The sequence below is a fragment of the Microcebus murinus genome, unplaced genomic scaffold (assembly GCF_040939455.1).
Source record: "Microcebus murinus isolate Inina unplaced genomic scaffold, M.murinus_Inina_mat1.0 scaf020_hap2_Mmur4.0, whole genome shotgun sequence".
Lineage (NCBI taxonomy): Eukaryota > Metazoa > Chordata > Mammalia > Primates > Cheirogaleidae > Microcebus > Microcebus murinus.
In genome coordinates this window covers 1-24044 of record NW_027438966.1, presented here as the reverse complement: position 1 = coordinate 24044, position 24044 = coordinate 1, and the positions used below count along the sequence as shown (strand labels likewise).

The window sequence follows — 24044 nt, the reverse complement described above, 5'->3', positions numbered from 1 at the left end:
GTCTAGGGCCACACCACCCTGAACGCCCCCGATCTCGTCTGGTCTCGGAAGCTAAGCGGGGTCGGGCCTGGTTAGTACTTGGATGGGAGACCGCCTGGGAATACCGGGTGCCACAGGCTGCTGCTTTTTTTTTTTTTTTTTTTTTTTTGCCTCTTGTTCTGTCCCCTTTCTGGGAGCGCGGCGGCGGCCCGGGGTGGGGGTCACCCCCACCCTCAGCGCCCGCCCGCGGTGCCTGGCGCCCCAGCCCTCACCGTGGGGCCTCCTCTTGTCCCAAGCCGCGACACCGCCGCCACGCGGCAGCATGCGTGGCATCTGGACTGTCAGGTCTCAGACCAAAGGTCTGCTCTGTGGGAACCGACACGCTGGAGGAAACCTTGAGAGTCTGAGAGGGGAGGGAGTTCCAGAAGAAGGCCAGGATGTCATTTTGAGGGAGTATGTGACCAGAACTCGTCCCGTTGCTTTTGGGGTTCTATGGGCTACACGCAGGAATCTTTGGTGGTGGCACCTGATGTTGGGGGATCCGGAGTCACACCCAGACCTGCTCCACAGGCCTCCTTTTACTTTTCTCTTCGGATTCATGATTTTTAAAAAGTGTCTCTTACCTCTATGATTGCATTTTCTTTTCTCTCTCTTTTCAAGCAGATGATGGGAGTACAAGTATTCAGGTGACATGTGTTGCCCGTGCCCCCCTCCCCCCTGTGTTCTTTTTTTTTTTTTTTTTTTTTTTTTTGAGACAGAGTCTCGTTTTGCTGCCCAGGCTAGAGTGAGTGCCATGGCGTCAGCCTAGCTCACGGCAACCTCAATCTCCGGGCTCAAGCAATCCTGCTGCCTCAGCCTCCCGAGTAGTTGGGACTACAGGCATGCACCACCACGCCCGGCTGTGTTTTTCTATATATATTAGTTGGCCAATTAATTTCTTTCTATTTTTAGTAGAGACGGGGGTCTCGCTCTTGCTCAGGCTGGTTTCGAACTCCTGACCTGGAGCAATCCGCCCGCCTCGGCCTCCCAGAGAGCTAGGATTACAGGCGTGAGCCACCGCGCCCGGCCCCCCCTGTGTTCTTATTCATATACCTCTCATGTTGTTGCAGGGTATTGTGGGGGTACCAATGTTAAGGTCGGGTGCCTTGCCCTCTCCAAGCCTCCCCCCTCGGGTCAGAGCTTCAAGTGCGCCCATCCCCCAGTCGGTGCGCACCCACCCCATGCCTAATGGATGTGTATGCCCCTCCCCTCCCCCCACCCGCCCGACACCCACCCGATGAAGGTGATTCCTCTCTGTCCACTTAGGCGTCCATCCGTTCGTATCAATTTGCTGGTGAGCGCGCTCACGTGGTGCTCGTGTGTCCATTCTTGGGATACCTGGCTTACTGGAACGGGTTCCAGCTCTGGCCAGGAGAACACGAGAGGCGCCCTCTCACCGCTGCTCCTCACAGCCGAATGGCACTCCGTGGTGTCCACGCGCCACATTTTATTAATGCACTCCTGGATGGATGGGCACTCGGGTCGCTTCCACGTCTTTGCGATTGTGAATTGTGCCCTAACTGTCACCCTAACCCTTACCCAGCCCGTCTCCTCTGCCCCTGCCTGACGCGCTCCTCCCCGGCCAGGCCCGTCACTGTCCTGGGCCCCCGCCTGACCGGCTCCTCCCCGCCCGGCCTGTCACCGTCCTCTGCCCCTGCCTGACATGCTCCTTCCCGCCCGGCCTCTCACCGTCCTCGGCCCCTGCCTGACCGGCTCCTCCGTCGCCTGGGCCTTCCAAGGGCTTGGTGTGGACGCTGCTTCCAGGAAGCCCTCCAGAAACCCGGCAGCAGGGTGGCCGCAGCAGTCTCCAGCAGCCGTCCCTAAGTCGCGTGAGTGCGGGGGACGTGCCCCCGCTGTGCCGCGGGGGCCCAGCCTGGTGTCTTCCCTGAGGCCCTGCGGCTGCCGGCTGGGCTGCCGCTCCCCGCAAGGGGAGAGCCGCGGAGGTGGGGACCGCCTCCTGATGGGGACGTACACGCAGCTCTCCAAGTCGGATTCCGGGGCTCTCTGTCCTGCCCGAAGGCCCAGCCGGCCTGCGGGTCCTTAGAGTGGCAAAAACCTCCGAAAACTGAGACTGAGGGTCCGGTGGGTGTCTGCACTTTTGTGCTGGGCACCCCAGGGAGGCCCGGGGGCTGGCTGGACAACGTGGTCTGCTGGGCGGGGGGGTTGGAGGAGCAACTGATGCCCTTTGCACTTTGGGTAGCAAGAGTCTGAGGTGTCTCTGAGCCCTGTGCCCTGTGGGGGGGGGCGGGGGGGAGGAGGAGGAGGAGGAGGAGGAGGTGGGAAGGGCCGGGGCCTGCAGTCCTGTTCCCGGGGTGGCACGGCAAGTGGCTTCTTCCACAGGCTGCTTGGCCTGGGCTCCCTGCACCTGGGCCTTTGGAGGACCGGCCCTGTGCTTGCCAACACTTCCTGCAGGGACCCAGAGCTGGGAGGTGGCATCTCTCAGCCCTGGGTCGGGCAGAGCCCCAGCGGGCCATGCCCACAACCTCTCTCAGCACCGGTCCCCCAGAAGGCTCCTTTGGGACCAGGATTCTCTTGCGGTGACTCTTTAAGGTCTGGCCCCTGGATGGAGGGGCACCAGGAGTAGAGGAGCAGGAAGGGGAAGGGGGTGGCCATGCGAGGGGACACTTTGAGGCCAAGTCCCAGCTTCAGCCTGATCCTCCTGGGAACCCCGCTCTGAGACAAGGAGCCGGGCTTCCCATTCCCACAGCAGCCAGTCGTGGGCTGAGGACACCTGGGGCGTTGGGAACTCCCTGGCTTCTCCTTGGTTTAACATCTGGAGCTGCTTGTGAATCGCGCCGCCACACACACCCGAGCGCAGGTGTCTTCCGCACAGACTGCGGGCCTCGCTCTTCTGAATGCCGCTAGCTCGCCACCCACCCACGGGTGAACCCGGTCAGGGTGCTTTCTCTAAGGGGCAGACTCTTTTCCGGGCGGGCTACCGGTGTCTCTGTTTGCTCGTTTCTTTCTTCCATTTCGGGAAAGTCTTCCTTGCTGGGTGTGGAAATCTCCTATGCCTTCCCTCGCCTATTCTGTCAGCTTTAAAATTCTCTTTCAGTTGCCACCCTCACAGATGGATTAGGAAACTCTTTCCGGTGCACTCATTAGTGAAATGACCTCCAGGAAGCTGGAATCCAATATCTAATGGCCGATTTTTAGCGAGTCCACACGCCAGGGTGGTCGGGGTCCAATGCAGCCCCGGCCAGGCCCAGGCCCCTTGGACTGGGCCACAGGAGGACACGGAGGAGGGTCCCGGCCCCCACGAAGCGGTGCCGGCAGTTCTCCACGGGCTTGGGCGTTTTCCAGAGGTAGGAGATGGAGGGGACTGATTTCTTCAGCGCCCCCCAAACCAGGCCACCCCACCCCACCCATGGGACACATCCCCAGAGAGAGACGCCCCATACACTGGCTGTGCCCCAGCCCTGGCCCGGGGGAATAGGCGGCAGCCCACCCACAGGGCGAGGGGGGGGGGCGCAGCTGAAAGGGGTTGTGGGGGAGGGCGGCCCCTGGCTGGGGTCAAAGGGCGAGCGTCCCGCGCGTGCGCAGTCAGCGGCAGGCAGCGACGCGCTGGGGGTGGGCAGCGGGTAGGTGAAGGAGGCCGGGCGAGGAGACGAGGGGGGCTGGGAGGGCTCCACCTTGGCGAGTCCAGCCGTGGAGGCGCATCTTGTGTGAGTGTGAGTGAGTGTGAGTGTGTGTGTGTGTGTATAGAGAGACAGCCCCCCGCCCCGCCCCGCCCCGCCCATCACCCCCGTCCCTGGGAGCCCGCGGGACCCGGCCGGCGAACTCAACCGGCCCGGCCCGGCGCGGGGCCTGGGGCGGGAGGCGGCGGCGGGGAAGCCCAGAGAGGCTCGGCTTCTTGAGCGGGGCAGGGGCGCCCTCCGCCGCCGCCGTCTAGGGCCACACCACCCTGAACGCCCCCGATCTCGTCTGGTCTCGGAAGCTAAGCGGGGTCGGGCCTGGTTAGTACTTGGATGGGAGACCGCCTGGGAATACCGGGTGCCACAGGCTGCTGCTTTTTTTTTTTTTTTTTTTTTTTTTGCCTCTTGTTCTGTCCCCTTTCTGGGAGCGCGGCGGCGGCCCGGGGTGGGGGTCACCCCCACCCTCAGCGCCCGCCCGCGGTGCCTGGCGCCCCAGCCCGCACCGTGGGGCCTCCTCTTGTCCCAAGCCGCGACACCGCCGCCACGCGGCAGCATGCGTGGCATCTGGACTGTCAGGTCTCAGACCAAAGGTCTGCTCTGTGGGAACCGACACGCTGGAGGAAACCTTGAGAGTCTGAGAGGGGAGGGAGTTCCAGAAGAAGGCCAGGATGTCATTTTGAGGGAGTATGTGACCAGAACTCGTCCCGTTGCTTTTGGGGTTCTATGGGCTACACGCAGGAATCTTTGGTGGTGGCACCTGATGTTGGGGGATCCGGAGTCACACCCAGACCTGCTCCACAGGCCTCCTTTTACTTTTCTCTTCGGATTCATGATTTTTAAAAAGTGTCTCTTACCTCTATGATTGCATTTTCTTTTCTCTCTCTTTTCAAGCAGATGATGGGAGTACAAGTATTCAGGTGACATGTGTTGCCCGTGCCCCCCTCCCCCCTGTGTTCTTTTTTTTTTTTTTTTTTTTTTTTTTTGAGACAGAGTCTCGTTTTGCTGCCCAGGCTAGAGTGAGTGCCATGGCGTCAGCCTAGCTCACGGCAACCTCAATCTCCGGGCTCAAGCAATCCTGCTGCCTCAGCCTCCCGAGTAGTTGGGACTACAGGCATGCACCACCACGCCCGGCTGTGTTTTTCTATATATATTAGTTGGCCAATTAATTTCTTTCTATTTTTAGTAGAGACGGGGGTCTCGCTCTTGCTCAGGCTGGTTTCGAACTCCTGACCTGGAGCAATCCGCCCGCCTCGGCCTCCCAGAGAGCTAGGATTACAGGCGTGAGCCACCGCGCCCGGCCCCCCCTGTGTTCTTATTCATATACCTCTCATGTTGTTGCAGCGTATTGTGGGGGTACCAATGTTAAGGTCGGGTGCCTTGCCCTCTCCAAGCCTCCCCCCTCGGGTCAGAGCTTCAAGTGCGCCCATCCCCCAGTCGGTGCGCACCCACCCCATGCCTAATGGATGTGTATGCCCCTCCCCTCCCCCCACCCGCCCGACACCCACCCGATGAAGGTGATTCCTCTCTGTCCACTTAGGCGTCCATCCGTTCGTACCAATTTGCTGGTGAGCGCGCTCACGTGGTGCTCGTGTGTCCATTCTTGGGATACCTGGCTTACTGGAACGGGTTCCAGCTCTGGCCAGGAGAACACGAGAGGCGCCCTCTCACCGCTGCTCCTCACAGCCGAATGGCACTCCGTGGTGTCCACGCGCCACATTTTATTAATGCACTCCTGGATGGATGGGCACTCGGGTCGCTTCCACGTCTTTGCGATTGTGAATTGTGCCCTAACTGTCACCCTAACCCTTACCCAGCCCGTCTCCTCTGCCCCTGCCTGACGCGCTCCTCCCCGGCCAGGCCCGTCACTGTCCTGGGCCCCCGCCTGACCGGCTCCTCCCCGCCCGGCCTGTCACCGTCCTCTGCCCCTGCCTGACATGCTCCTTCCCGCCCGGCCTCTCACCGTCCTCGGCCCCTGCCTGACCGGCTCCTCCGTCGCCTGGGCCTTCCAAGGGCTTGGTGTGGACGCTGCTTCCAGGAAGCCCTCCAGAAACCCGGCAGCAGGGTGGCCGCAGCAGTCTCCAGCAGCCGTCCCTAAGTCGCGTGAGTGCGGGGGACGTGCCCCCGCTGTGCCGCGGGGGCCCAGCCTGGTGTCTTCCCTGAGGCCCTGCGGCTGCCGGCTGGGCTGCCGCTCCCCGCAAGGGGAGAGCCGCGGAGGTGGGGACCGCCTCCTGATGGGGACGTACACGCAGCTCTCCAAGTCGGATTCCGGGGCTCTCTGTCCTGCCCGAAGGCCCAGCCGGCCTGCGGGTCCTTAGAGTGGCAAAAACCTCCGAAAACTGAGACTGAGGGTCCGGTGGGTGTCTGCACTTTTGTGCTGGGCACCCCAGGGAGGCCCGGGGGCTGGCTGGACAACGTGGTCTGCTGGGCGGGGGGGTTGGAGGAGCAACTGATGCCCTTTGCACTTTGGGTAGCAAGAGTCTGAGGTGTCTCTGAGCCCTGTGCCCTGTGGGGGGGGGCGGGGGGGAGGAGGAGGAGGAGGAGGAGGAGGTGGGAAGGGCCGGGGCCTGCAGTCCTGTTCCCGGGGTGGCACGGCAAGTGGCTTCTTCCACAGGCTGCTTGGCCTGGGCTCCCTGCACCTGGGCCTTTGGAGGACCGGCCCTGTGCTTGCCAACACTTCCTGCAGGGACCCAGAGCTGGGAGGTGGCATCTCTCAGCCCTGGGTCGGGCAGAGCCCCAGCGGGCCATGCCCACAACCTCTCTCAGCACCGGTCCCCCAGAAGGCTCCTTTGGGACCAGGATTCTCTTGCGGTGACTCTTTAAGGTCTGGCCCCTGGATGGAGGGGCACCAGGAGTAGAGGAGCAGGAAGGGGAAGGGGGTGGCCATGCGAGGGGACACTTTGAGGCCAAGTCCCAGCTTCAGCCTGATCCTCCTGGGAACCCCGCTCTGAGACAAGGAGCCGGGCTTCCCATTCCCACAGCAGCCAGTCGTGGGCTGAGGACACCTGGGGCGTTGGGAACTCCCTGGCTTCTCCTTGGTTTAACATCTGGAGCTGCTTGTGAATCGCGCCGCCACACACACCCGAGCGCAGGTGTCTTCCGCACAGACTGCGGGCCTCGCTCTTCTGAATGCCGCTAGCTCGCCACCCACCCACGGGTGAACCCGGTCAGGGTGCTTTCTCTAAGGGGCAGACTCTTTTCCGGGCGGGCTACCGGTGTCTCTGTTTGCTCGTTTCTTTCTTCCATTTCGGGAAAGTCTTCCTTGCTGGGTGTGGAAATCTCCTATGCCTTCCCTCGCCTATTCTGTCAGCTTTAAAATTCTCTTTCAGTTGCCACCCTCACAGATGGATTAGGAAACTCTTTCCGGTGCACTCATTAGTGAAATGACCTCCAGGAAGCTGGAATCCAATATCTAATGGCCGATTTTTAGCGAGTCCACACGCCAGGGTGGTCGGGGTCCAATGCAGCCCCGGCCAGGCCCAGGCCCCTTGGACTGGGCCACAGGAGGACACGGAGGAGGGTCCCGGCCCCCACGAAGCGGTGCCGGCAGTTCTCCACGGGCTTGGGCGTTTTCCAGAGGTAGGAGATGGAGGGGACTGATTTCTTCAGCGCCCCCCAAACCAGGCCACCCCACCCCACCCATGGGACACATCCCCAGAGAGAGACGCCCCATACACTGGCTGTGCCCCAGCCCTGGCCCGGGGGAATAGGCGGCAGCCCACCCACAGGGCGAGGGGGGGGGCGCAGCTGAAAGGGGTTGTGGGGGAGGGCGGCCCCTGGCTGGGGTCAAAGGGCGAGCGTCCCGCGCGTGCGCAGTCAGCGGCAGGCAGCGACGCGCTGGGGGTGGGCAGCGGGTAGGTGAAGGAGGCCGGGCGAGGAGACGAGGGGGGCTGGGAGGGCTCCACCTTGGCGAGTCCAGCCGTGGAGGCGCATCTTGTGTGAGTGTGAGTGAGTGTGAGTGTGTGTGTGTGTGTGTATAGAGAGACAGCCCCCCGCCCCGCCCCGCCCCGCCCATCACCCCCGTCCCTGGGAGCCCGCGGGACCCGGCCGGCGAACTCAACCGGCCCGGCCCGGCGCGGGGCCTGGGGCGGGAGGCGGCGGCGGGGAAGCCCAGAGAGGCTCGGCTTCTTGAGCGGGGCAGGGGCGCCCTCCGCCGCCGCCGTCTAGGGCCACACCACCCTGAACGCCCCCGATCTCGTCTGGTCTCGGAAGCTAAGCGGGGTCGGGCCTGGTTAGTACTTGGATGGGAGACCGCCTGGGAATACCGGGTGCCACAGGCTGCTGCTTTTTTTTTTTTTTTTTTTTTTTTTGCCTCTTGTTCTGTCCCCTTTCTGGGAGCGCGGCGGCGGCCCGGGGTGGGGGTCACCCCCACCCTCAGCGCCCGCCCGCGGTGCCTGGCGCCCCAGCCCGCACCGTGGGGCCTCCTCTTGTCCCAAGCCGCGACACCGCCGCCACGCGGCAGCATGCGTGGCATCTGGACTGTCAGGTCTCAGACCAAAGGTCTGCTCTGTGGGAACCGACACGCTGGAGGAAACCTTGAGAGTCTGAGAGGGGAGGGAGTTCCAGAAGAAGGCCAGGATGTCATTTTGAGGGAGTATGTGACCAGAACTCGTCCCGTTGCTTTTGGGGTTCTATGGGCTACACGCAGGAATCTTTGGTGGTGGCACCTGATGTTGGGGGATCCGGAGTCACACCCAGACCTGCTCCACAGGCCTCCTTTTACTTTTCTCTTCGGATTCATGATTTTTAAAAAGTGTCTCTTACCTCTATGATTGCATTTTCTTTTCTCTCTCTTTTCAAGCAGATGATGGGAGTACAAGTATTCAGGTGACATGTGTTGCCCGTGCCCCCCTCCCCCCTGTGTTCTTTTTTTTTTTTTTTTTTTTTTTTTGAGACAGAGTCTCGTTTTGCTGCCCAGGCTAGAGTGAGTGCCATGGCGTCAGCCTAGCTCACGGCAACCTCAATCTCCGGGCTCAAGCAATCCTGCTGCCTCAGCCTCCCGAGTAGTTGGGACTACAGGCATGCACCACCACGCCCGGCTGTGTTTTTCTATATATATTAGTTGGCCAATTAATTTCTTTCTATTTTTAGTAGAGACGGGGGTCTCGCTCTTGCTCAGGCTGGTTTCGAACTCCTGACCTGGAGCAATCCGCCCGCCTCGGCCTCCCAGAGAGCTAGGATTACAGGCGTGAGCCACCGCGCCCGGCCCCCCCTGTGTTCTTATTCATATACCTCTCATGTTGTTGCAGCGTATTGTGGGGGTACCAATGTTAAGGTCGGGTGCCTTGCCCTCTCCAAGCCTCCCCCCTCGGGTCAGAGCTTCAAGTGCGCCCATCCCCCAGTCGGTGCGCACCCACCCCATGCCTAATGGATGTGTATGCCCCTCCCCTCCCCCCACCCGCCCGACACCCACCCGATGAAGGTGATTCCTCTCTGTCCACTTAGGCGTCCATCCGTTCGTACCAATTTGCTGGTGAGCGCGCTCACGTGGTGCTCGTGTGTCCATTCTTGGGATACCTGGCTTACTGGAACGGGTTCCAGCTCTGGCCAGGAGAACACGAGAGGCGCCCTCTCACCGCTGCTCCTCACAGCCGAATGGCACTCCGTGGTGTCCACGCGCCACATTTTATTAATGCACTCCTGGATGGATGGGCACTCGGGTCGCTTCCACGTCTTTGCGATTGTGAATTGTGCCCTAACTGTCACCCTAACCCTTACCCAGCCCGTCTCCTCTGCCCCTGCCTGACGCGCTCCTCCCCGGCCAGGCCCGTCACTGTCCTGGGCCCCCGCCTGACCGGCTCCTCCCCGCCCGGCCTGTCACCGTCCTCTGCCCCTGCCTGACATGCTCCTTCCCGCCCGGCCTCTCACCGTCCTCGGCCCCTGCCTGACCGGCTCCTCCGTCGCCTGGGCCTTCCAAGGGCTTGGTGTGGACGCTGCTTCCAGGAAGCCCTCCAGAAACCCGGCAGCAGGGTGGCCGCAGCAGTCTCCAGCAGCCGTCCCTAAGTCGCGTGAGTGCGGGGGACGTGCCCCCGCTGTGCCGCGGGGGCCCAGCCTGGTGTCTTCCCTGAGGCCCTGCGGCTGCCGGCTGGGCTGCCGCTCCCCGCAAGGGGAGAGCCGCGGAGGTGGGGACCGCCTCCTGATGGGGACGTACACGCAGCTCTCCAAGTCGGATTCCGGGGCTCTCTGTCCTGCCCGAAGGCCCAGCCGGCCTGCGGGTCCTTAGAGTGGCAAAAACCTCCGAAAACTGAGACTGAGGGTCCGGTGGGTGTCTGCACTTTTGTGCTGGGCACCCCAGGGAGGCCCGGGGGCTGGCTGGACAACGTGGTCTGCTGGGCGGGGGGGTTGGAGGAGCAACTGATGCCCTTTGCACTTTGGGTAGCAAGAGTCTGAGGTGTCTCTGAGCCCTGTGCCCTGTGGGGGGGGGCGGGGGGGAGGAGGAGGAGGAGGAGGAGGAGGTGGGAAGGGCCGGGGCCTGCAGTCCTGTTCCCGGGGTGGCACGGCAAGTGGCTTCTTCCACAGGCTGCTTGGCCTGGGCTCCCTGCACCTGGGCCTTTGGAGGACCGGCCCTGTGCTTGCCAACACTTCCTGCAGGGACCCAGAGCTGGGAGGTGGCATCTCTCAGCCCTGGGTCGGGCAGAGCCCCAGCGGGCCATGCCCACAACCTCTCTCAGCACCGGTCCCCCAGAAGGCTCCTTTGGGACCAGGATTCTCTTGCGGTGACTCTTTAAGGTCTGGCCCCTGGATGGAGGGGCACCAGGAGTAGAGGAGCAGGAAGGGGAAGGGGGTGGCCATGCGAGGGGACACTTTGAGGCCAAGTCCCAGCTTCAGCCTGATCCTCCTGGGAACCCCGCTCTGAGACAAGGAGCCGGGCTTCCCATTCCCACAGCAGCCAGTCGTGGGCTGAGGACACCTGGGGCGTTGGGAACTCCCTGGCTTCTCCTTGGTTTAACATCTGGAGCTGCTTGTGAATCGCGCCGCCACACACACCCGAGCGCAGGTGTCTTCCGCACAGACTGCGGGCCTTGCTCTTCTGAATGCCGCTAGCTCGCCACCCACCCACGGGTGAACCCGGTCAGGGTGCTTTCTCTAAGGGGCAGACTCTTTTCCGGGCGGGCTACCGGTGTCTCTGTTTGCTCGTTTCTTTCTTCCATTTCGGGAAAGTCTTCCTTGCTGGGTGTGGAAATCTCCTATGCCTTCCCTCGCCTATTCTGTCAGCTTTAAAATTCTCTTTCAGTTGCCACCCTCACAGATGGATTAGGAAACTCTTTCCGGTGCACTCATTAGTGAAATGACCTCCAGGAAGCTGGAATCCAATATCTAATGGCCGATTTTTAGCGAGTCCACACGCCAGGGTGGTCGGGGTCCAATGCAGCCCCGGCCAGGCCCAGGCCCCTTGGACTGGGCCACAGGAGGACACGGAGGAGGGTCCCGGCCCCCACGAAGCGGTGCCGGCAGTTCTCCACGGGCTTGGGCGTTTTCCAGAGGTAGGAGATGGAGGGGACTGATTTCTTCAGCGCCCCCCAAACCAGGCCACCCCACCCCACCCATGGGACACATCCCCAGAGAGAGACGCCCCATACACTGGCTGTGCCCCAGCCCTGGCCCGGGGGAATAGGCGGCAGCCCACCCACAGGGCGAGGGGGGGGGCGCAGCTGAAAGGGGTTGTGGGGGAGGGCGGCCCCTGGCTGGGGTCAAAGGGCGAGCGTCCCGCGCGTGCGCAGTCAGCGGCAGGCAGCGACGCGCTGGGGGTGGGCAGCGGGTAGGTGAAGGAGGCCGGGCGAGGAGACGAGGGGGGCTGGGAGGGCTCCACCTTGGCGAGTCCAGCCGTGGAGGCGCATCTTGTGTGAGTGTGAGTGAGTGTGAGTGTGTGTGTGTGTGTATAGAGAGACAGCCCCCCGCCCCGCCCCGCCCCGCCCATCACCCCCGTCCCTGGGAGCCCGCGGGACCCGGCCGGCGAACTCAACCGGCCCGGCCCGGCGCGGGGCCTGGGGCGGGAGGCGGCGGCGGGGAAGCCCAGAGAGGCTCGGCTTCTTGAGCGGGGCAGGGGCGCCCTCCGCCGCCGCCGTCTAGGGCCACACCACCCTGAACGCCCCCGATCTCGTCTGGTCTCGGAAGCTAAGCGGGGTCGGGCCTGGTTAGTACTTGGATGGGAGACCGCCTGGGAATACCGGGTGCCACAGGCTGCTGCTTTTTTTTTTTTTTTTTTTTTTTTTGCCTCTTGTTCTGTCCCCTTTCTGGGAGCGCGGCGGCGGCCCGGGGTGGGGGTCACCCCCACCCTCAGCGCCCGCCCGCGGTGCCTGGCGCCCCAGCCCGCACCGTGGGGCCTCCTCTTGTCCCAAGCCGCGACACCGCCGCCACGCGGCAGCATGCGTGGCATCTGGACTGTCAGGTCTCAGACCAAAGGTCTGCTCTGTGGGAACCGACACGCTGGAGGAAACCTTGAGAGTCTGAGAGGGGAGGGAGTTCCAGAAGAAGGCCAGGATGTCATTTTGAGGGAGTATGTGACCAGAACTCGTCCCGTTGCTTTTGGGGTTCTATGGGCTACACGCAGGAATCTTTGGTGGTGGCACCTGATGTTGGGGGATCCGGAGTCACACCCAGACCTGCTCCACAGGCCTCCTTTTACTTTTCTCTTCGGATTCATGATTTTTAAAAAGTGTCTCTTACCTCTATGATTGCATTTTCTTTTCTCTCTCTTTTCAAGCAGATGATGGGAGTACAAGTATTCAGGTGACATGTGTTGCCCGTGCCCCCCTCCCCCCTGTGTTCTTTTTTTTTTTTTTTTTTTTTTTTTTTGAGACAGAGTCTCGTTTTGCTGCCCAGGCTAGAGTGAGTGCCATGGCGTCAGCCTAGCTCACGGCAACCTCAATCTCCGGGCTCAAGCAATCCTGCTGCCTCAGCCTCCCGAGTAGTTGGGACTACAGGCATGCACCACCACGCCCGGCTGTGTTTTTCTATATATATTAGTTGGCCAATTAATTTCTTTCTATTTTTAGTAGAGACGGGGGTCTCGCTCTTGCTCAGGCTGGTTTCGAACTCCTGACCTGGAGCAATCCGCCCGCCTCGGCCTCCCAGAGAGCTAGGATTACAGGCGTGAGCCACCGCGCCCGGCCCCCCCTGTGTTCTTATTCATATACCTCTCATGTTGTTGCAGCGTATTGTGGGGGTACCAATGTTAAGGTCGGGTGCCTTGCCCTCTCCAAGCCTCCCCCCTCGGGTCAGAGCTTCAAGTGCGCCCATCCCCCAGTCGGTGCGCACCCACCCCATGCCTAATGGATGTGTATGCCCCTCCCCTCCCCCCACCCGCCCGACACCCACCCGATGAAGGTGATTCCTCTCTGTCCACTTAGGCGTCCATCCGTTCGTACCAATTTGCTGGTGAGCGCGCTCACGTGGTGCTCGTGTGTCCATTCTTGGGATACCTGGCTTACTGGAACGGGTTCCAGCTCTGGCCAGGAGAACACGAGAGGCGCCCTCTCACCGCTGCTCCTCACAGCCGAATGGCACTCTGTGGTGTCCACGCGCCACATTTTATTAATGCACTCCTGGATGGATGGGCACTCGGGTCGCTTCCACGTCTTTGCGATTGTGAATTGTGCCCTAACTGTCACCCTAACCCTTACCCAGCCCGTCTCCTCTGCCCCTGCCTGACGCGCTCCTCCCCGGCCAGGCCCGTCACTGTCCTGGGCCCCCGCCTGACCGGCTCCTCCCCGCCCGGCCTGTCACCGTCCTCTGCCCCTGCCTGACATGCTCCTTCCCGCCCGGCCTCTCACCGTCCTCGGCCCCTGCCTGACCGGCTCCTCCGTCGCCTGGGCCTTCCAAGGGCTTGGTGTGGACGCTGCTTCCAGGAAGCCCTCCAGAAACCCGGCAGCAGGGTGGCCGCAGCAGTCTCCAGCAGCCGTCCCTAAGTCGCGTGAGTGCGGGGGACGTGCCCCCGCTGTGCCGCGGGGGCCCAGCCTGGTGTCTTCCCTGAGGCCCTGCGGCTGCCGGCTGGGCTGCCGCTCCCCGCAAGGGGAGAGCCGCGGAGGTGGGGACCGCCTCCTGATGGGGACGTACACGCAGCTCTCCAAGTCGGATTCCGGGGCTCTCTGTCCTGCCCGAAGGCCCAGCCGGCCTGCGGGTCCTTAGAGTGGCAAAAACCTCCGAAAACTGAGACTGAGGGTCCGGTGGGTGTCTGCACTTTTGTGCTGGGCACCCCAGGGAGGCCCGGGGGCTGGCTGGACAACGTGGTCTGCTGGGCGGGGGGGTTGGAGGAGCAACTGATGCCCTTTGCACTTTGGGTAGCAAGAGTCTGAGGTGTCTCTGAGCCCTGTGCCCTGTGGGGGGGGGCGGGGGGGAGGAGGAGGAGGAGGAGGAGGAGGTGGGAAGGGCCGGGGCCTGCAGTCCTGTTCCCGGGGTGGCACGGCAAGTGGCTTCTTCCACAGGCTGCTTGGCCTGGGCTCCCTGCACCTGGGCCTTTGGAGGACCGGCCCTGTGCTTGCCAACACTTCCTGCAGGGACCCAGAGCTGGGAGGTGGCATCTCTCAGCCCTGGGTCGGGCAGAGCCCCAGCGGGCCATGCCCACAACCTCTCTCAGCACCGGTCCCCCAGAAGGCTCCTTTGGGACCAGGATTCTCTTGCGGTGACTCTTTAAGGTCTGGCCCCTGGATGGAGGGGCACCAGGAGTAGAGGAGCAGGAAGGGGAAGGGGGTGGCCATGCGAGGGGACACTTTGAGGCCAAGTCCCAGCTTCAGCCTGATCCTCCTGGGAACCCCGCTCTGAGACAAGGAGCCGGGCTTCCCATTCCCACAGCAGCCAGTCGTGGGCTGAGGACACCTGGGGCGTTGGGAACTCCCTGGCTTCTCCTTGGTTTAACATCTGGAGCTGCTTGTGAATCGCGCCGCCACACACACCCGAGCGCAGGTGTCTTCCGCACAGACTGCGGGCCTCGCTCTTCTGAATGCCGCTAGCTCGCCACCCACCCACGGGTGAACCCGGTCAGGGTGCTTTCTCTAAGGGGCAGACTCTTTTCCGGGCGGGCTACCGGTGTCTCTGTTTGCTCGTTTCTTTCTTCCATTTCGGGAAAGTCTTCCTTGCTGGGTGTGGAAATCTCCTATGCCTTCCCTCGCCTATTCTGTCAGCTTTAAAATTCTCTTTCAGTTGCCACCCTCACAGATGGATTAGGAAACTCTTTCCGGTGCACTCATTAGTGAAATGACCTCCAGGAAGCTGGAATCCAATATCTAATGGCCGATTTTTAGCGAGTCCACACGCCAGGGTGGTCGGGGTCCAATGCAGCCCCGGCCAGGCCCAGGCCCCTTGGACTGGGCCACAGGAGGACACGGAGGAGGGTCCCGGCCCCCACGAAGCGGTGCCGGCAGTTCTCCACGGGCTTGGGCGTTTTCCAGAGGTAGGAGATGGAGGGGACTGATTTCTTCAGCGCCCCCCAAACCAGGCCACCCCACCCCACCCATGGGACACATCCCCAGAGAGAGACGCCCCATACACTGGCTGTGCCCCAGCCCTGGCCCGGGGGAATAGGCGGCAGCCCACCCACAGGGCGAGGGGGGGGGCGCAGCTGAAAGGGGTTGTGGGGGAGGGCGGCCCCTGGCTGGGGTCAAAGGGCGAGCGTCCCGCGCGTGCGCAGTCAGCGGCAGGCAGCGACGCGCTGGGGGTGGGCAGCGGGTAGGTGAAGGAGGCCGGGCGAGGAGACGAGGGGGGCTGGGAGGGCTCCACCTTGGCGAGTCCAGCCGTGGAGGCGCATCTTGTGTGAGTGTGAGTGAGTGTGAGTGTGTGTGTGTGTGTGTATAGAGAGACAGCCCCCCGCCCCGCCCCGCCCCGCCCATCACCCCCGTCCCTGGGAGCCCGCGGGACCCGGCCGGCGAACTCAACCGGCCCGGCCCGGCGCGGGGCCTGGGGCGGGAGGCGGCGGCGGGGAAGCCCAGAGAGGCTCGGCTTCTTGAGCGGGGCAGGGGCGCCCTCCGCCGCCGCCGTCTAGGGCCACACCACCCTGAACGCCCCCGATCTCGTCTGGTCTCGGAAGCTAAGCGGGGTCGGGCCTGGTTAGTACTTGGATGGGAGACCGCCTGGGAATACCGGGTGCCACAGGCTGCTGCTTTTTTTTTTTTTTTTTTTTTTTTTGCCTCTTGTTCTGTCCCCTTTCTGGGAGCGCGGCGGCGGCCCGGGGTGGGGGTCACCCCCACCCTCAGCGCCCGCCCGCGGTGCCTGGCGCCCCAGCCCGCACCGTGGGGCCTCCTCTTGTCCCAAGCCGCGACACCGCCGCCACGCGGCAGCATGCGTGGCATCTGGACTGTCAGGTCTCAGACCAAAGGTCTGCTCTGTGGGAACCGACACGCTGGAGGAAACCTTGAGAGTCTGAGAGGGGAGGGAGTTCCAGAAGAAGGCCAGGATGTCATTTTGAGGGAGTATGTGACCAGAACTCGTCCCGTTGCTTTTGGGGTTCTATGGGCTACACGCAGGAATCTTTGGTGGTGGCACCTGATGTTGGGGGATCCGGAGTCACACCCAGACCTGCTCCACAGGCCTCCTTTTACTTTTCTCTTCGGATTCATGATTTTTAAAAAGTGTCTCTTACCTCTATGATTGCATTTTCTTTTCTCTCTCTTTTCAAGCAGATGATGGGAGTACAAGTATTCAGGTGACATGTGTTGCCCGTGCCCCCCTCCCCCCTGTGTTCTTTTTTTTTTTTTTTTTTTTTTTTTGAGACAGAGTCTCGTTTTGCTGCCCAGGCTAGAGTGAGTGCCATGGCGTCAGCCTAGCTCACGGCAACCTCAATCTCCGGGCTCAAGCAATCCTGCTGCCTCAGCCTCCCGAGTAGTTGGGACTACAGGCATGCACCACCACGCCCGGCTGTGTTTTTCTATATATATTAGTTGGCCAATTAATTTCTTTCTATTTTTAGTAGAGACGGGGGTCTCGCTCTTGCTCAGGCTGGTTTCGAACTCCTGACCTGGAGCAATCCGCCCGCCTCGGCCTCCCAGAGAGCTAGGATTACAGGCGTGAGCCACCGCGCCCGGCCCCCCCTGTGTTCTTATTCATATACCTCTCATGTTGTTGCAGCGTATTGTGGGGGTACCAATGTTAAGGTCGGGTGCCTTGCCCTCTCCAAGCCTCCCCCCTCGGGTCAGAGCTTCAAGTGCGCCCATCCCCCAGTCGGTGCGCACCCACCCCATGCCTAATGGATGTGTATGCCCCTCCCCTCCCCCCACCCGCCCGACACCCACCCGATGAAGGTGATTCCTCTCTGTCCACTTAGGCGTCCATCCGTTCGTACCAATTTGCTGGTGAGCGTGCTCACGTGGTGCTCGTGTGTCCATTCTTGGGATACCTGGCTTACTGGAACGGGTTCCAGCTCTGGCCAGGAGAACACGAGAGGCGCCCTCTCACCGCTGCTCCTCACAGCCGAATGGCACTCCGTGGTGTCCACGCGCCACATTTTATTAATGCACTCCTGGATGGATGGGCACTCGGGTCGCTTCCACGTCTTTGCGATTGTGAATTGTGCCCTAACTGTCACCCTAACCCTTACCCAGCCCGTCTCCTCTGCCCCTGCCTGACGCGCTCCTCCCCGGCCAGGCCCGTCACTGTCCTGGGCCCCCGCCTGACCGGCTCCTCCCCGCCCGGCCTGTCACCGTCCTCTGCCCCTGCCTGACATGCTCCTTCCCGCCCGGCCTCTCACCGTCCTCGGCCCCTGCCTGACCGGCTCCTCCGTCGCCTGGGCCTTCCAAGGGCTTGGTGTGGACGCTGCTTCCAGGAAGCCCTCCAGAAACCCGGCAGCAGGGTGGCCGCAGCAGTCTCCAGCAGCCGTCCCTAAGTCGCGTGAGTGCGGGGGACGTGCCCCCGCTGTGCCGCGGGGGCCCAGCCTGGTGTCTTCCCTGAGGCCCTGCGGCTGCCGGCTGGGCTGCCGCTCCCCGCAAGGGGAGAGCCGCGGAGGTGGGGACCGCCTCCTGATGGGGACGTACACGCAGCTCTCCAAGTCGGATTCCGGGGCTCTCTGTCCTGCCCGAAGGCCCAGCCGGCCTGCGGGTCCTTAGAGTGGCAAAAACCTCCGAAAACTGAGACTGAGGGTCCGGTGGGTGTCTGCACTTTTGTGCTGGGCACCCCAGGGAGGCCCGGGGGCTGGCTGGACAACGTGGTCTGCTGGGCGGGGGGGTTGGAGGAGCAACTGATGCCCTTTGCACTTTGGGTAGCAAGAGTCTGAGGTGTCTCTGAGCCCTGTGCCCTGTGGGGGGGGGCGGGGGGGAGGAGGAGGAGGAGGAGGAGGAGGTGGGAAGGGCCGGGGCCTGCAGTCCTGTTCCCGGGGTGGCACGGCAAGTGGCTTCTTCCACAGGCTGCTTGGCCTGGGCTCCCTGCACCTGGGCCTTTGGAGGACCGGCCCTGTGCTTGCCAACACTTCCTGCAGGGACCCAGAGCTGGGAGGTGGCATCTCTCAGCCCTGGGTCGGGCAGAGCCCCAGCGGGCCATGCCCACAACCTCTCTCAGCACCGGTCCCCCAGAAGGCTCCTTTGGGACCAGGATTCTCTTGCGGTGACTCTTTAAGGTCTGGCCCCTGGATGGAGGGGCACCAGGAGTAGAGGAGCAGGAAGGGGAAGGGGGTGGCCATGCGAGGGGACACTTTGAGGCCAAGTCCCAGCTTCAGCCTGATCCTCCTGGGAACCCCGCTCTGAGACAAGGAGCCGGGCTTCCCATTCCCACAGCAGCCAGTCGTGGGCTGAGGACACCTGGGGCGTTGGGAACTCCCTGGCTTCTCCTTGGTTTAACATCTGGAGCTGCTTGTGAATCGCGCCGCCACACACACCCGAGCGCAGGTGTCTTCCGCACAGACTGCGGGCCTCGCTCTTCTGAATGCCGCTAGCTCGCCACCCACCCACGGGTGAACCCGGTCAGGGTGCTTTCTCTAAGGGGCAGACTCTTTTCCGGGCGGGCTACCGGTGTCTCTGTTTGCTCGTTTCTTTCTTCCATTTCGGGAAAGTCTTCCTTGCTGGGTGTGGAAATCTCCTATGCCTTCCCTCGCCTATTCTGTCAGCTTTAAAATTCTCTTTCAGTTGCCACCCTCACAGATGGATTAGGAAACTCTTTCCGGTGCACTCATTAGTGAAATGACCTCCAGGAAGCTGGAATCCAATATCTAATGGCCGATTTTTAGCGAGTCCACACGCCAGGGTGGTCGGGGTCCAATGCAGCCCCGGCCAGGCCCAGGCCCCTTGGACTGGGCCACAGGAGGACACGGAGGAGGGTCCCGGCCCCCACGAAGCGGTGCCGGCAGTTCTCCACGGGCTTGGGCGTTTTCCAGAGGTAGGAGATGGAGGGGACTGATTTCTTCAGCGCCCCCCAAACCAGGCCACCCCACCCCACCCATGGGACACATCCCCAGAGAGAGACGCCCCATACACTGGCTGTGCCCCAGCCCTGGCCCGGGGGAATAGGCGGCAGCCCACCCACAGGGCGAGGGGGGGGGCGCAGCTGAAAGGGGTTGTGGGGGAGGGCGGCCCCTGGCTGGGGTCAAAGGGCGAGCGTCCCGCGCGTGCGCAGTCAGCGGCAGGCAGCGACGCGCTGGGGGTGGGCAGCGGGTAGGTGAAGGAGGCCGGGCGAGGAGACGAGGGGGGCTGGGAGGGCTCCACCTTGGCGAGTCCAGCCGTGGAGGCGCATCTTGTGTGAGTGTGAGTGAGTGTGAGTGTGTGTGTGTGTGTGTATAGAGAGACAGCCCCCCGCCCCGCCCCGCCCCGCCCATCACCCCCGTCCCTGGGAGCCCGCGGGACCCGGCCGGCGAACTCAACCGGCCCGGCCCGGCGCGGGGCCTGGGGCGGGAGGCGGCGGCGGGGAAGCCCAGAGAGGCTCGGCTTCTTGAGCGGGGCAGGGGCGCCCTCCGCCGCCGCCGTCTAGGGCCACACCACCCTGAACGCCCCCGATCTCGTCTGGTCTCGGAAGCTAAGCGGGGTCGGGCCTGGTTAGTACTTGGATGGGAGACCGCCTGGGAATACCGGGTGCCACAGGCTGCTGCTTTTTTTTTTTTTTTTTTTTTTTTGCCTCTTGTTCTGTCCCCTTTCTGGGAGCGCGGCGGCGGCCCGGGGTGGGGGTCACCCCCACCCTCAGCGCCCGCCCGCGGTGCCTGGCGCCCCAGCCCTCACCGTGGGGCCTCCTCTTGTCCCAAGCCGCGACACCGCCGCCACGCGGCAGCATGCGTGGCATCTGGACTGTCAGGTCTCAGACCAAAGGTCTGCTCTGTGGGAACCGACACGCTGGAGGAAACCTTGAGAGTCTGAGAGGGGAGGGAGTTCCAGAAGAAGGCCAGGATGTCATTTTGAGGGAGTATGTGACCAGAACTCGTCCCGTTGCTTTTGGGGTTCTATGGGCTACACGCAGGAATCTTTGGTGGTGGCACCTGATGTTGGGGGATCCGGAGTCACACCCAGACCTGCTCCACAGGCCTCCTTTTACTTTTCTCTTCGGATTCATGATTTTTAAAAAGTGTCTCTTACCTCTATGATTGCATTTTCTTTTCTCTCTCTTTTCAAGCAGATGATGGGAGTACAAGTATTCAGGTGACATGTGTTGCCCGTGCCCCCCTCCCCCCTGTGTTCTTTTTTTTTTTTTTTTTTTTTTTTTTTTGAGACAGAGTCTCGTTTTGCTGCCCAGGCTAGAGTGAGTGCCATGGCGTCAGCCTAGCCCACGGCAACCTCAATCTCCGGGCTCAAGCAATCCTGCTGCCTCAGCCTCCCGAGTAGTTGGGACTACAGGCATGCACCACCACGCCCGGCTGTGTTTTTCTATATATATTAGTTGGCCAATTAATTTCTTTCTATTTTTAGTAGAGACGGGGGTCTCGCTCTTGCTCAGGCTGGTTTCGAACTCCTGACCTGGAGCAATCCGCCCGCCTCGGCCTCCCAGAGAGCTAGGATTACAGGCGTGAGCCACCGCGCCCGGCCCCCCCTGTGTTCTTATTCATATACCTCTCATGTTGTTGCAGGGTATTGTGGGGGTACCAATGTTAAGGTCGGGTGCCTTGCCCTCTCCAAGCCTCCCCCCTCGGGTCAGAGCTTCAAGTGCGCCCATCCCCCAGTCGGTGCGCACCCACCCCATGCCTAATGGATGTGTATGCCCCTCCCCTCCCCCCACCCGCCCGACACCCACCCGATGAAGGTGATTCCTCTCTGTCCACTTAGGCGTCCATCCGTTCGTATCAATTTGCTGGTGAGCGCGCTCACGTGGTGCTCGTGTGTCCATTCTTGGGATACCTGGCTTACTGGAACGGGTTCCAGCTCTGGCCAGGAGAACACGAGAGGCGCCCTCTCACCGCTGCTCCTCACAGCCGAATGGCACTCCGTGGTGTCCACGCGCCACATTTTATTAATGCACTCCTGGATGGATGGGCACTCGGGTCGCTTCCACGTCTTTGCGATTGTGAATTGTGCCCTAACTGTCACCCTAACCCTTACCCAGCCCGTCTCCTCTGCCCCTGCCTGACGCGCTCCTCCCCGGCCAGGCCCGTCACTGTCCTGGGCCCCCGCCTGACCGGCTCCTCCCCGCCCGGCCTGTCACCGTCCTCTGCCCCTGCCTGACATGCTCCTTCCCGCCCGGCCTCTCACCGTCCTCGGCCCCTGCCTGACCGGCTCCTCCGTCGCCTGGGCCTTCCAAGGGCTTGGTGTGGACGCTGCTTCCAGGAAGCCCTCCAGAAACCCGGCAGCAGGGTGGCCGCAGCAGTCTCCAGCAGCCGTCCCTAAGTCGCGTGAGTGCGGGGGACGTGCCCCCGCTGTGCCGCGGGGGCCCAGCCTGGTGTCTTCCCTGAGGCCCTGCGGCTGCCGGCTGGGCTGCCGCTCCCCGCAAGGGGAGAGCCGCGGAGGTGGGGACCGCCTCCTGATGGGGACGTACACGCAGCTCTCCAAGTCGGATTCCGGGGCTCTCTGTCCTGCCCGAAGGCCCAGCCGGCCTGCGGGTCCTTAGAGTGGCAAAAACCTCCGAAAACTGAGACTGAGGGTCCGGTGGGTGTCTGCACTTTTGTGCTGGGCACCCCAGGGAGGCCCGGGGGCTGGCTGGACAACGTGGTCTGCTGGGCGGGGGGGTTGGAGGAGCAACTGATGCCCTTTGCACTTTGGGTAGCAAGAGTCTGAGGTGTCTCTGAGCCCTGTGCCCTGTGGGGGGGGGCGGGGGGGAGGAGGAGGAGGAGGAGGAGGAGGTGGGAAGGGCCGGGGCCTGCAGTCCTGTTCCCGGGGTGGCACGGCAAGTGGCTTCTTCCACAGGCTGCTTGGCCTGGGCTCCCTGCACCTGGGCCTTTGGAGGACCGGCCCTGTGCTTGCCAACACTTCCTGCAGGGACCCAGAGCTGGGAGGTGGCATCTCTCAGCCCTGGGTCGGGCAGAGCCCCAGCGGGCCATGCCCACAACCTCTCTCAGCACCGGTCCCCCAGAAGGCTCCTTTGGGACCAGGATTCTCTTGCGGTGACTCTTTAAGGTCTGGCCCCTGGATGGAGGGGCACCAGGAGTAGAGGAGCAGGAAGGGGAAGGGGGTGGCCATGCGAGGGGACACTTTGAGGCCAAGTCCCAGCTTCAGCCTGATCCTCCTGGGAACCCCGCTCTGAGACAAGGAGCCGGGCTTCCCATTCCCACAGCAGCCAGTCGTGGGCTGAGGACACCTGGGGCGTTGGGAACTCCCTGGCTTCTCCTTGGTTTAACATCTGGAGCTGCTTGTGAATCGCGCCGCCACACACACCCGAGCGCAGGTGTCTTCCGCACAGACTGCGGGCCTCGCTCTTCTGAATGCCGCTAGCTCGCCACCCACCCACGGGTGAACCCGGTCAGGGTGCTTTCTCTAAGGGGCAGACTCTTTTCCGGGCGGGCTACCGGTGTCTCTGTTTGCTCGTTTCTTTCTTCCATTTCGGGAAAGTCTTCCTTGCTGGGTGTGGAAATCTCCTATGCCTTCCCTCGCCTATTCTGTCAGCTTTAAAATTCTCTTTCAGTTGCCACCCTCACAGATGGATTAGGAAACTCTTTCCGGTGCACTCATTAGTGAAATGACCTCCAGGAAGCTGGAATCCAATATCTAATGGCCGATTTTTAGCGAGTCCACACGCCAGGGTGGTCGGGGTCCAATGCAGCCCCGGCCAGGCCCAGGCCCCTTGGACTGGGCCACAGGAGGACACGGAGGAGGGTCCCGGCCCCCACGAAGCGGTGCCGGCAGTTCTCCACGGGCTTGGGCGTTTTCCAGAGGTAGGAGATGGAGGGGACTGATTTCTTCAGCGCCCCCCAAACCAGGCCACCCCACCCCACCCATGGGACACATCCCCAGAGAGAGACGCCCCATACACTGGCTGTGCCCCAGCCCTGGCCCGGGGGAATAGGCGGCAGCCCACCCACAGGGCGAGGGGGGGGGCGCAGCTGAAAGGGGTTGTGGGGGAGGGCGGCCCCTGGCTGGGGTCAAAGGGCGAGCGTCCCGCGCGTGCGCAGTCAGCGGCAGGCAGCGACGCGCTGGGGGTGGGCAGCGGGTAGGTGAAGGAGGCCGGGCGAGGAGACGAGGGGGGCTGGGAGGGCTCCACCTTGGCGAGTCCAGCCGTGGAGGCGCATCTTGTGTGAGTGTGAGTGAGTGTGAGTGTGTGTGTGTGTGTATAGAGAGACAGCCCCCCGCCCCGCCCCGCCCCGCCCATCACCCCCGTCCCTGGGAGCCCGCGGGACCCGGCCGGCGAACTCAACCGGCCCGGCCCGGCGCGGGGCCTGGGGCGGGAGGCGGCGGCGGGGAAGCCCAGAGAGGCTCGGCTTCTTGAGCGGGGCAGGGGCGCCCTCCGCCGCCGCCGTCTAGGGCCACACCACCCTGAACGCCCCCGATCTCGTCTGGTCTCGGAAGCTAAGCGGGGTCGGGCCTGGTTAGTACTTGGATGGGAGACCGCCTGGGAATACCGGGTGCCACAGGCTGCTGCTTTTTTTTTTTTTTTTTTTTTTTTGCCTCTTGTTCTGTCCCCTTTCTGGGAGCGCGGCGGCGGCCCGGGGTGGGGGTCACCCCCACCCTCAGCGCCCGCCCGCGGTGCCTGGCGCCCCAGCCCTCACCGTGGGGCCTCCTCTTGTCCCAAGCCGCGACACCGCCGCCACGCGGCAGCATGCGTGGCATCTGGACTGTCAGGTCTCAGACCAAAGGTCTGCTCTGTGGGAACCGACACGCTGGAGGAAACCTTGAGAGTCTGAGAGGGGAGGGAGTTCCAGAAGAAGGCCAGGATGTCATTTTGAGGGAGTATGTGACCAGAACTCGTCCCGTTGCTTTTGGGGTTCTATGGGCTACACGCAGGAATCTTTGGTGGTGGCACCTGATGTTGGGGGATCCGGAGTCACACCCAGACCTGCTCCACAGGCCTCCTTTTACTTTTCTCTTCGGATTCATGATTTTTAAAAAGTGTCTCTTACCTCTATGATTG

General features: G+C 62.7%; 7 non-coding genes across 7 annotated transcripts; all 7 read left to right on the top strand.

The window, feature by feature from the left end:
- LOC142867768 (5S ribosomal RNA) lies at positions 1-119 on the top strand. The gene has a single exon (XR_012917125.1). It is a non-coding gene; the product is annotated as a 5S ribosomal RNA (ribosomal RNA).
- Positions 120-3904: 3785 nt separating this feature from the next.
- LOC142867757 (5S ribosomal RNA) lies at positions 3905-4023 on the top strand. Its single transcript, XR_012917114.1, has one exon. It is a non-coding gene; the product is annotated as a 5S ribosomal RNA (ribosomal RNA).
- A 3788-nt stretch (positions 4024-7811) lies between these two features.
- On the top strand, positions 7812-7930 carry LOC142867851 (5S ribosomal RNA). Its single transcript, XR_012917183.1, has one exon. It is a non-coding gene; the product is annotated as a 5S ribosomal RNA (ribosomal RNA).
- A 3784-nt stretch (positions 7931-11714) lies between these two features.
- On the top strand, positions 11715-11833 carry LOC142867840 (5S ribosomal RNA). Its single transcript, XR_012917172.1, has one exon. It is a non-coding gene; the product is annotated as a 5S ribosomal RNA (ribosomal RNA).
- A 3788-nt stretch (positions 11834-15621) lies between these two features.
- On the top strand, positions 15622-15740 carry LOC142867829 (5S ribosomal RNA). The gene has a single exon (XR_012917161.1). It is a non-coding gene; the product is annotated as a 5S ribosomal RNA (ribosomal RNA).
- A 3786-nt stretch (positions 15741-19526) lies between these two features.
- Positions 19527-19645, top strand: LOC142867818 (5S ribosomal RNA). The gene has a single exon (XR_012917150.1). It is a non-coding gene; the product is annotated as a 5S ribosomal RNA (ribosomal RNA).
- Positions 19646-23431: 3786 nt separating this feature from the next.
- LOC142867751 (5S ribosomal RNA) lies at positions 23432-23550 on the top strand. The gene has a single exon (XR_012917108.1). It is a non-coding gene; the product is annotated as a 5S ribosomal RNA (ribosomal RNA).
- The last annotated feature ends 494 nt before the right edge of the window (positions 23551-24044 follow it).